Source organism: Leptidea sinapis, chromosome 1 (assembly GCF_905404315.1).
Source record: "Leptidea sinapis chromosome 1, ilLepSina1.1, whole genome shotgun sequence".
NCBI lineage: Eukaryota > Metazoa > Arthropoda > Insecta > Lepidoptera > Pieridae > Leptidea > Leptidea sinapis.
In genome coordinates, this window is record NC_066265.1 from 13,429,940 (window position 1) to 13,439,710 (window position 9,771).

Sequence of the window (9,771 nt, forward strand, 5' to 3'; positions counted from 1 at the left end):
CAGAAAGCCACATGTGATGGCTTAAGGTTGCCGAGCAAGCGGTCCCAACGTTCGCCGCGGAGTTCCGCGATACGTTCCCGTACCACCCGCTGTAGGTAGCGGAGGTGGCGCCTATTCTCGACCGACGGATACCTATCGTTAAGTCTAGTGGCTCTGTGCTTCTGTGTGAGTAAGTTCCTGACCTCTGGAGGCAGGTTTAGGCGATGCGGTTGCATCGTCGGAACCTGCCTGAAGCAGGCCTTGATCCTATTCTGTATATGTGACGTCACATGAGAGATAGCACTGTGAGCCGTGTCGACCAAGCCGATGACGTCCGGTATAAGGTCAAGGTTATAGTCGACCCACAGACTGCTCGTGTAAAATGAGGTGCAGTATGCTTTGAAGAGTGTAATTTTTACTGGCCCAGTACAGCGAGCAAATCTGCGGATGATCATATTCACCCTAACAGACAACGCTCTGCGCTCTCTCTCGATACCTGCATCATCCTTTAAGTCAAAGGTAACCACATGCCCTAGGTATTTAAATTGATCCACTCTCTTCAGTGGTGTCCCATACAATTTGATTGTCGGAATAAGGGATGGGAGTGGTTTCCCCTTCGCCTGAAACACCATGCACTCGCTCTTATTTACATTATAGATCAGACCATGACTGCGGGCATAGTTTTCACATATCCCCATCAGTTTCCTCAAGCCACAGACAGACAAACTCAACAGCACGATGTCATCTGCGTAACTAATATTATTTAAACAGACTCTGTCAATATGACAACCGACACGTGCTGAGATCGTCTATCAGTCCATAGATGTAAGGGTTGAAGAGTTTAGGCGAGGTTAGACCGCCCTGCCTCATCCCACACTCCAACCTATACGGTCTAGAAAAGCCTTCCGATCATCGCACGACATTGATCTGGTTCCGATACCAAGACGTGAAGGTTTTTATGAGCTCGTCAGGCATACCCGTGTTCCTTAGTTTTTGCCACATGATATCATAACTAACCAGATCAAATGCCTGGGACAGATCGAGAAAGTAAACATATACCGGCGTTTGTCGCTCTGAGTAATACCTGACGGTTTGCTTCAAACACAAAATGGCAGACTCCGTGGACAGGCCGGGTCTAAAACCAAACTGATTGTCGTGTAAGTTGAGGTAATTATTTCGATGTTTGAAAATTAATAAAAGGATCTACTTATTTTTTTATATTTAGGAAACAAACAGTTTTAAAAACCTTTACAAAAATACATATAAAATTGTACACACACCAATAAAGTTTCCATTAATATACATATCATGTGAGCAGTCAAAAAAGAGGATAAACAAAATAAAAAACTTACAAAACTTTAGAAGAAAAAAAAAACAAACGAATATTGCTAACTTAAATGAAATTAATTAAACAAGTACTCTCTAATATCCTTCTTAAACTGTTTGATCGAACAAGTATAAATATAAATCAATATTATTAAATTTTATATTATACTATTTTTATATTTACAAGCCCGATATATAAAAGTATTTTGAACTTATTTAGTACTTGTTGGTGGAACATAAAACAATGACTTATTTCTAGTGCCAACGTTAGGACATCTGAAGTAAATATTACTTCACAAAAATGGAGAGTCTATAAGATTGTTAAGAATTTTGTATGTTAGGTATTGTATAATATATATTTTATAATGAGCGGCCAGTGTTTTTCTCACTAACAGAATATTCTTCGTTCTATTATCGGGTTTTTATTTTAAATCTCCAAGATATAAAAAAATAATGTCGATTCCAAAGTGCTTTGTTTAATACCTTGTCCAGATATAAATAACAGCGACGAACGAAACTAACTCGCATCATCACTCGCCACGACAGACGTACTCTTTCTATTTTATTATTTATATATAGCTTTTTTGCCGAAATCGTTAAATATAGACCCGCTATAAAATAAGAAATCAATAAAGATTGTTTGCATTTGATGAAGACGAATTTAAATGACATGAGCGTGCATTAATTGATCAAAGGCATCATAGCGAAGCTGCTATATCCAGGCTGCAGGCATTATCCCATGCTATCGATGGCCGTGGTGAATTATGGTGAAAGCCAGGCTGTTGGTCTTTGATGAACTGGTGATCCTCAAGGGTTGCCAAGAACGGACAATTCATTATACTGTGCGAGAGCAGAAAGCTAATAAGAAAAGTATATTTGTTAGCTATTTGAAGAAGTTCACACATACATACATACATATAATCACGCCTCTTTCCCGTAGGGGTAGGCACAGACCACTTCCTTCCACTTGCTACGATCCTTACATACTTGTTTCGCTTCGTCCACTTTCATACATGCTCTTCTAGGTCTACCCCTTCCAACACTTTCATTAACACTGGCCTTTTAGACTTTTTTCGTCAATCGTTCTTCATTCATTCTCTCGACATGGCCAAACCATCTCAGCATACCTTTCTCAATTTTGGTCACAACATCTTCTTTCAGGCCACAACGTTTCCTTATCTCACTATTTTTTATCCTGTCACTCAGTTTAACTCCTATAATACTTCTCAACGCTCTCATCTCAACTGCATTTATTCTGCTTTCATGTTTCTTCTGCCATACCCAACTTTTACTTCCGTACATGAGTGTTGGAACCAACACCCCCTCATGCACAGCCAAACGAGCCTTGTTAGACACCTTCTGCGTGTACATAAAGGAGTGCAAAGCTCCATTCACCATGTTTCCTGCATTCACTCTTCTTTCAATATCACTCTCATACTTTTGCAAGAAGTCACCTTTTTAAATGCCAAATAAAAGTGAAAGCACCTACGTAAACTCAGGCGCATACGTTTTAAGCAACAAAGAAGCCTAAACTAAGAATTTACTAACGTACAGTACAGATCGTCTGAGAGCCCGATAATACTCAACCAATTTCTATTTACCAATGTATGCGTTATTTAGTGGTTTGATTCTCAAAAAACTATAATATTGCAACATCACTTCGAAAGCGTCATGAAGCTACGTTCGTCATCTATTCATCTACATAAGTGAATTTGCCAGAAACTGTCATAACCATAATGTTAACACCAGGAACAGACATAAACTGATGATGCCTACTACTCGGCTAAGTCGAGTTAGTAAGTCTTTTGTGGGGCGATGTATATACTTTTACAACAAGATACCAGAAAATGTTCAAAACAAAAGTACTTATTACGTTATTCAAAAGAATTGTTCAAAAAACGTTTGTGTGGTAAAGGTTACTATAACATATATGACTTTCTTAATGATACCACAGATTGGGAATGGAGTGATCGCCCTCAGGCTATTAAATAATAAGTTTAATTGTACAATATTACTTTGTAAACATATTTATTCGATGAGAAAAAAAAGACCTGAGTTTGTTGTGTCCATTCTTCTCAGGTCTGAGGCATTCATTTTGGAATGGGTGGTAGTTTTTTGACTTTCAATAAGTGATGTCACATCCTATTTTGAATACAAATATTTGAATTTGAATTTGTGAAGGAGCTTTGACATGGGGAGAAGAACTGGTAAGAATCTCCCAGCCCATCTTTTAAATCATACAACAACAGTGAAACAACATCAACTAAAAACTGAGCGGTGTCCATTTTCGCATCGTAGTTGATTGTATTCTTGATTATATAATTATTTTCACAAATATTACTTTACTTTAAGCGATTTTGTTATGTTTTAATTTAAGGTTTTTAATAAAACTTTTTCAAATAAGAAATATGCCTATGTCTAGTTAGGACTTTTCAATTTACTAAATCGTAACCCTAATAGTACAAGATCCCACCGCTCGATTCTGTAAGTACCTACATACGTATTTTTTTGATAAAACTAATTTTAAATGAACGTTTAGGGAGTATGCAATGTATTTGCCATATTGCCTATAAAAAAATTGCCGCAATTAGTTACCTGTAATTTATTAAAGTAGGTAAGTACTTATAATTATGTAATTCTGGTGTAAATTGCAACTATAAGTATATGTTTTTTTGAAGAAAATTATGTAAAGAATTGAAAAAATATAAATGTTAATACCACGACCCATAAGTCATCTGTAAAAGCCATTCCTGTCAATACTTATGTATTAGGGATAGGTAAAGTCACTTTTATCAATCCCTACTCTGTGCCTATAGTTTCCTATAGTACAAATGATTATTTGTTATGTTTTAAAGTGATAACCCTCATGTCTGGGATTAATTAATAAAATTTCAAATTTTATTAATTTCAAATTTCAAATTTTATCAATTATGTGGGACTTTGACCCGCGACCTCTGCGCGTTCCGTGCGCATCGTTCATACATTTTGTTTTCAAATTTTATTTGTGTAACAAATGATTAATGATGATTCTACCCAGTGTACTCACTCATAATATTATGCACTTAACGTTGCGAGCGCAGGCGGGGGTATTGACCGTTTATTGCATTGCAAAGGACCCACAATAACATAATTTAAAAATTAAGGAAGCATCGTATAGGTACAAGTTTATATTAATTATAAACTTAATTTAAATTTGAATTGCAGAAAAAGATATAAAGCATTCCTTAAAAATAAAAAAATATTCATATTAAAATAGCAAACAATATTGTTTTAAGAAAAGTACCTATTTTGGATCCTTCTATTATTTTTTCATCTTTCGTTATCAACTATTTTAATTATTATAATTTTTTGATGGACAAAGAGTTGACTAACCTATATTATCTTCTCACTTTTACTTATTATCAGTCTTATGGTAACTGCGTCGATCAGTCCCTGCAAGCTAGTCCGAAGTATTTTGAATATTGTCTTTATCAATCCATTCGATATAAAAAGTGAAGACAGAAATAATTTTCGGCAAAATATTAACTAATTAATTAAAAATTCTTAGTTTATCTCTGAGAAGTTTCACTCATATTATCAAACAGTCTATTAAAGTTGTACTACAGTCTATTAAAGTTTAGTAACAGATTTATTTTCAAAAATCAAATATTTATTATATGGTTTTAAGATTGTCTTTAGATGGCTTTTGTTGTACAATGATTAAAAAACTTTTTATAAAGTATTTTTTTTATTCTTATGATAGGTAATTTATTAGGTAACTGTGGAAATGTGACTAAACTTTCATATCTTTCGGGGTTATAAGGATAATGCACACTAGAGACGAACATGGTACCACCTCTTTCACTGCTATTATCCTTAGATAACATAATATACGTCTAGATTGAGCTTCAAGCTGATGACAACAGACCAGGCTTATTACTTTAGTGTGCATGACAAATACTTTACTGTTATTCACTTTGTGTGCGTGCGTTTGCTGAAAATAGAGGTTAACAGTTCGCCGCTATCTTTGCTGTTACAGTCTATCTAGACATATAAATTATCTAAGCTTTTAGCAATTTGACATATCTTTTCGGATCCACAGTAATTGTGTTAAAGTTTAACTTTTTTATTACAGACATAAAGTCATGTACAAATTAGCCACGTGAAGGACGGTATATAATTAACTTTTTCTAGTCTAAACTAGTATTAATAGAAGTCATTATGTTCAAATGAGTATGAGTTAATGTCTTCGGAATATTATTAATTCGTGGTAATGTATTATTAAGTCATATTTTTGTACTTTAAATCAACGAGTATTTTTTTTAGTATAATTTTAATTATAAATAGTAACCAGTATTTGAAAACAGCAACTGTTACTTCGAATCGGTCTTAAAATTATATGTTTAATCATGATATTATGTTTGCGTGTAATTTTTAGAATTTTTTTTTTTACAAGTAGCATTCCGTCAAAATAATTGAGTGGGAGGCTCCTTTGCACAGGATGCCGGCTAGATTATGTGTACCACAAGCGCACCTATTTCTGCCGTGAAGCGTGTGCAAGCGTAATGTGTAAGCATTATTGTGTTTCGGTCTGAAGGGCGCCGTAGCTAGTGAAATTACTGGGCAAATGAGACTTAATATCTTATGTCTAAGGATGACGTGCAAAGTTTTAGTGCGCTCAGAATTTTTGGGGTTTTTCAAGAATTCTGAGCGGCACTGCAATGTAATGGGCAAGGCGTATCAATTACTCTCACCCCCAAAATAAATAAATTGCAGAATCTTAAGCGTCTCTCGAGTTCCAATTAGTTGTGACGTTTTAGTCTCTTAACAATATATTACTAAGGAGTTACTGGTCTGGTTAACTCTCGTGACAGCAATCGTCATGCTCGATTAATGCCACTGCTTGTGGCGGCGACGTGGGGCGGGTCATTCCCTTCCCTAACCTTCCTTAGGTCGAGGGAGGGGATGGTCCATGCGTCATGCTCGTGAACGTGCGCTACTAGTGGCGGCTGGGCATTCTGCTTCATGTTTTTTTTTCTTTTTTGCTGTAATATAATATATTTTTTATAATCCTACTAATATTATATATGTGAAAGTTTATATGTCTGGATGTATGTTTGTACTTCTTTAACGCAATAACTACTGAATAGATTTTGATGAAACATTACAATAATATAGTTTACACACCAGAATAACACATAGGCTATAATTTATAAAAATATTGTTGCTATATTATATTAATTCGAAAAATGAAAAGACTTTTTCGTGGTCATGGTTGTCGGCTTTAAAAAGTAAGTCTGAGAAAAAACGGTCGAACACTAAATATAATTTATATGGCAAAACAACGTTTGCCGGGTCAGCTAGTAGCTAATAAAATGCCTTTATTTTATTTACGGTATGTATGGACTCAATAACTATGTTTTTACTTATTAATTTGCATTTTTTTACTTACTCGTGTAAGACATTTAGTAATTGACGTTTGTGTATTTTTGTTGCATCACTTTGCATGTTCACATCTTACTTTTATTCACATAATTCGCTCTTTTTCTACATTTTTATTCGTATAGTTGCTAAGAAAGTTTACACTTCTTAAGTATTATCAAAGTTAAAAGGATATAGTTAAAATTAAACGGATTCATATTATATCAAAAAGGTATAATTCAATAACAGTTTTTCTTTTACAAACTATATATGTAATATAAACGTAAATATAATTGTTTGACACAGTACAACAACTACCTAAATATTATAAACTAATTCATTCATATAATTACGAAGGCACTGTTGTAAATATACGGAATATTACCTACTCAAACAGTCAAGTTAATGTAAATATATTTTCAATTGCAAAAGATTGATATCATGTATAATTAATTAAAATTACATGTTGTCAAGTTATGTAATACGTTTATAATAATTATTCTCAACAATAACAATGACAGGCTTGATGAAGTTTAATTAATTAATTCATAAAACAATAAAAAATATAATTAAGTACATAAAATACCCAACAACATAACCATAATGCATAAAAATATTCCTCACATGCACAGGTTAAAAATCTGATGAAAATTGATCAAAATTAATACTTCGGCACGCCAAAATAATAATTATAACTTGCTGTTTTTTGCTAACATTATTTACGTAGAGAGATACGGTTCAATAGAGTTTAATATTTTAAATTGGCACCGAATTTCAACGCTTAACATAACTAAAGACAATGAATTATATATATTGTGGTGTGAAGCCATATTTATGTTATTCAAAATCACATGAACCTCTTAATTTTCTTGATTTTGCACCAACCTTACTGGGCTAATACAGATTAATTTCATTTATATTTCTAAATGTTAGGACCAAACTTAGATAATTTATATGTCTAGATAGTCTCTTGCTGTTAGACTAAGGATAAAAGCAGGCCAGGAATATTAGTTTAGTGTGCGTGAATTGCTCAAAATAGAAGTTAGTTCTAAACACGGACGAGTAAAAAATAAAGGACTCCGCGCCGTGATATGAACAAGTGAAGCACCTTTATGCTAGTGTGTCGGTTACGGGGGATACCGGTTACACAATTTTTTTCCCTTAAATATATATGTAGTATATGGCCACAAATACTTTTATAGTATTATTATTACTATAGTATTGTTTTTACATTTTTTCACAAGGCACGACGGCATTTTTAAAATATTTTATTGCGACAAATACGATGGCAAATCTCATAATGGCGGGCGATCGCCTTGTATTAGTGTGTGTGCGTGGGGCTATTTATTTACACGTTTACCGGCTTCTTTTGGTGCTTCACTGTTATTTAAGGTGACACGGAGTCCTTCTTTCTTTACTCGTCCGTGGTTCTAAAGTCTATTTTTTTTTCGATGAATGCACAGCTGTCATAGTCTATCCAGACGTATAAATGATGTAATGTACCAAACTCAAACAACATATAGTCTATATTCTCTGAATTTCTATCACAGTGAGTCAGAAGGTAATGTGGTTCCTATATATTATGTTAACTAATAATAAATATAAAATAGGTATATTATGTCAACTAATAATTTTGTAACATAATGCTAAAAATTAACTCAACGATAGTAGAGATCTACCATACTATCGTTGACTTGATTCCTAGGTAAATACGTTTAATATAAATAGATAATAATTAATTTAAGTGACAACCCGTTTTGTTTTAATACGTTTATTTTAAATAAATTGGGTTTCAACAATCTTGATCATATCTTAGTAATATGATTCATAAGGATTACGTAATAACAATGCATAACAAATTTTATAACATCAAACTATAAATTTATTATTGTTGAAATTGTAGTCTGGTATATTTTTCCAGTGGCCTTGCAACAAACTTATGAAGTGTGGCGCGAAAGTGTTTCTACACAGAGAGGTCATTGACATAGTGACGCTACCTAGATAGCAATAGCTATAGCACGAACGAAGAGAAAGTATACCTATATCATTTACCGAACGGAGGACACCGTACTTTGCGTTGTCAAATGGTGAAATACGATCATTAAGTAGGTAACTACATAAAAGATTTTTTACCAACTGGATGCGGTGCCATATTTTTTTTGAATTTCTTTTGGCGCGGGAAATATTATCACAGTGAATTTTTACATTGCGCGCGCAGACTGTTATCCAAATTCGACACCCTGACGTTAGTATAGACCATTTATAACATTCTTCAGCTACCATAAGCCTCTTGTATATCATTATTCTTCAAACAATAATATGTGGAATTCCCCGTAATTTATATGCCTTTCTATGCAATATTGGTGTCACATCTCGGGCGTAGGTACTTCCTGAAAGGTACCTATCCTAATTCAAGAAACAAATTTTCCATCAATATTTTATAAGGTAAATGTATTCTGCGCACTATTATTAGCAATAATGTATAACCTATGGTGTCCATTGAAGGGCGGCGACCGCGCCGCTTCGCACCGCTGTGCATTGAATTCGCGTGTAACTGCATCAGATTATTTATGGTCTATTTTACGCCGTACACTGCGTCACAATGCTTACTATATAAATGTACTGTTGTGGTCTCTTTCACACGTCGATGCTGGCGAGTTGACGCCGCACGCGGCATCAGTAATATCTTGGATTCTTGCATCTGCAGTGTATGTAAGTGTATAAAAGTGACAAAAATCATAAAAACAATATTTATAAGCATCAATGTTGGGAAAAAATTAGTTTTTTTTTCTTAATTTTCTACTTATACGGTCTTCTTGTGCATCTCCTTCTAGTAACAAATATACCATTAAAAGTTTCATTAAATCCATTGCGAAAACATTATCGCACGTGACCACTCGCGAGTAGCCACTGGCCCATTGAGCCACCTTCGTCACGCCAGACGTATTGACCGCCGACGATGTGCGTTGGACGTAGACCATAGCCTAACCCCTTTACTACAACAAACAACGGCAAGCCTTTCTTCTTTTTCACTCGCCACGCCACACATACTCTTTCTCTTTCGCT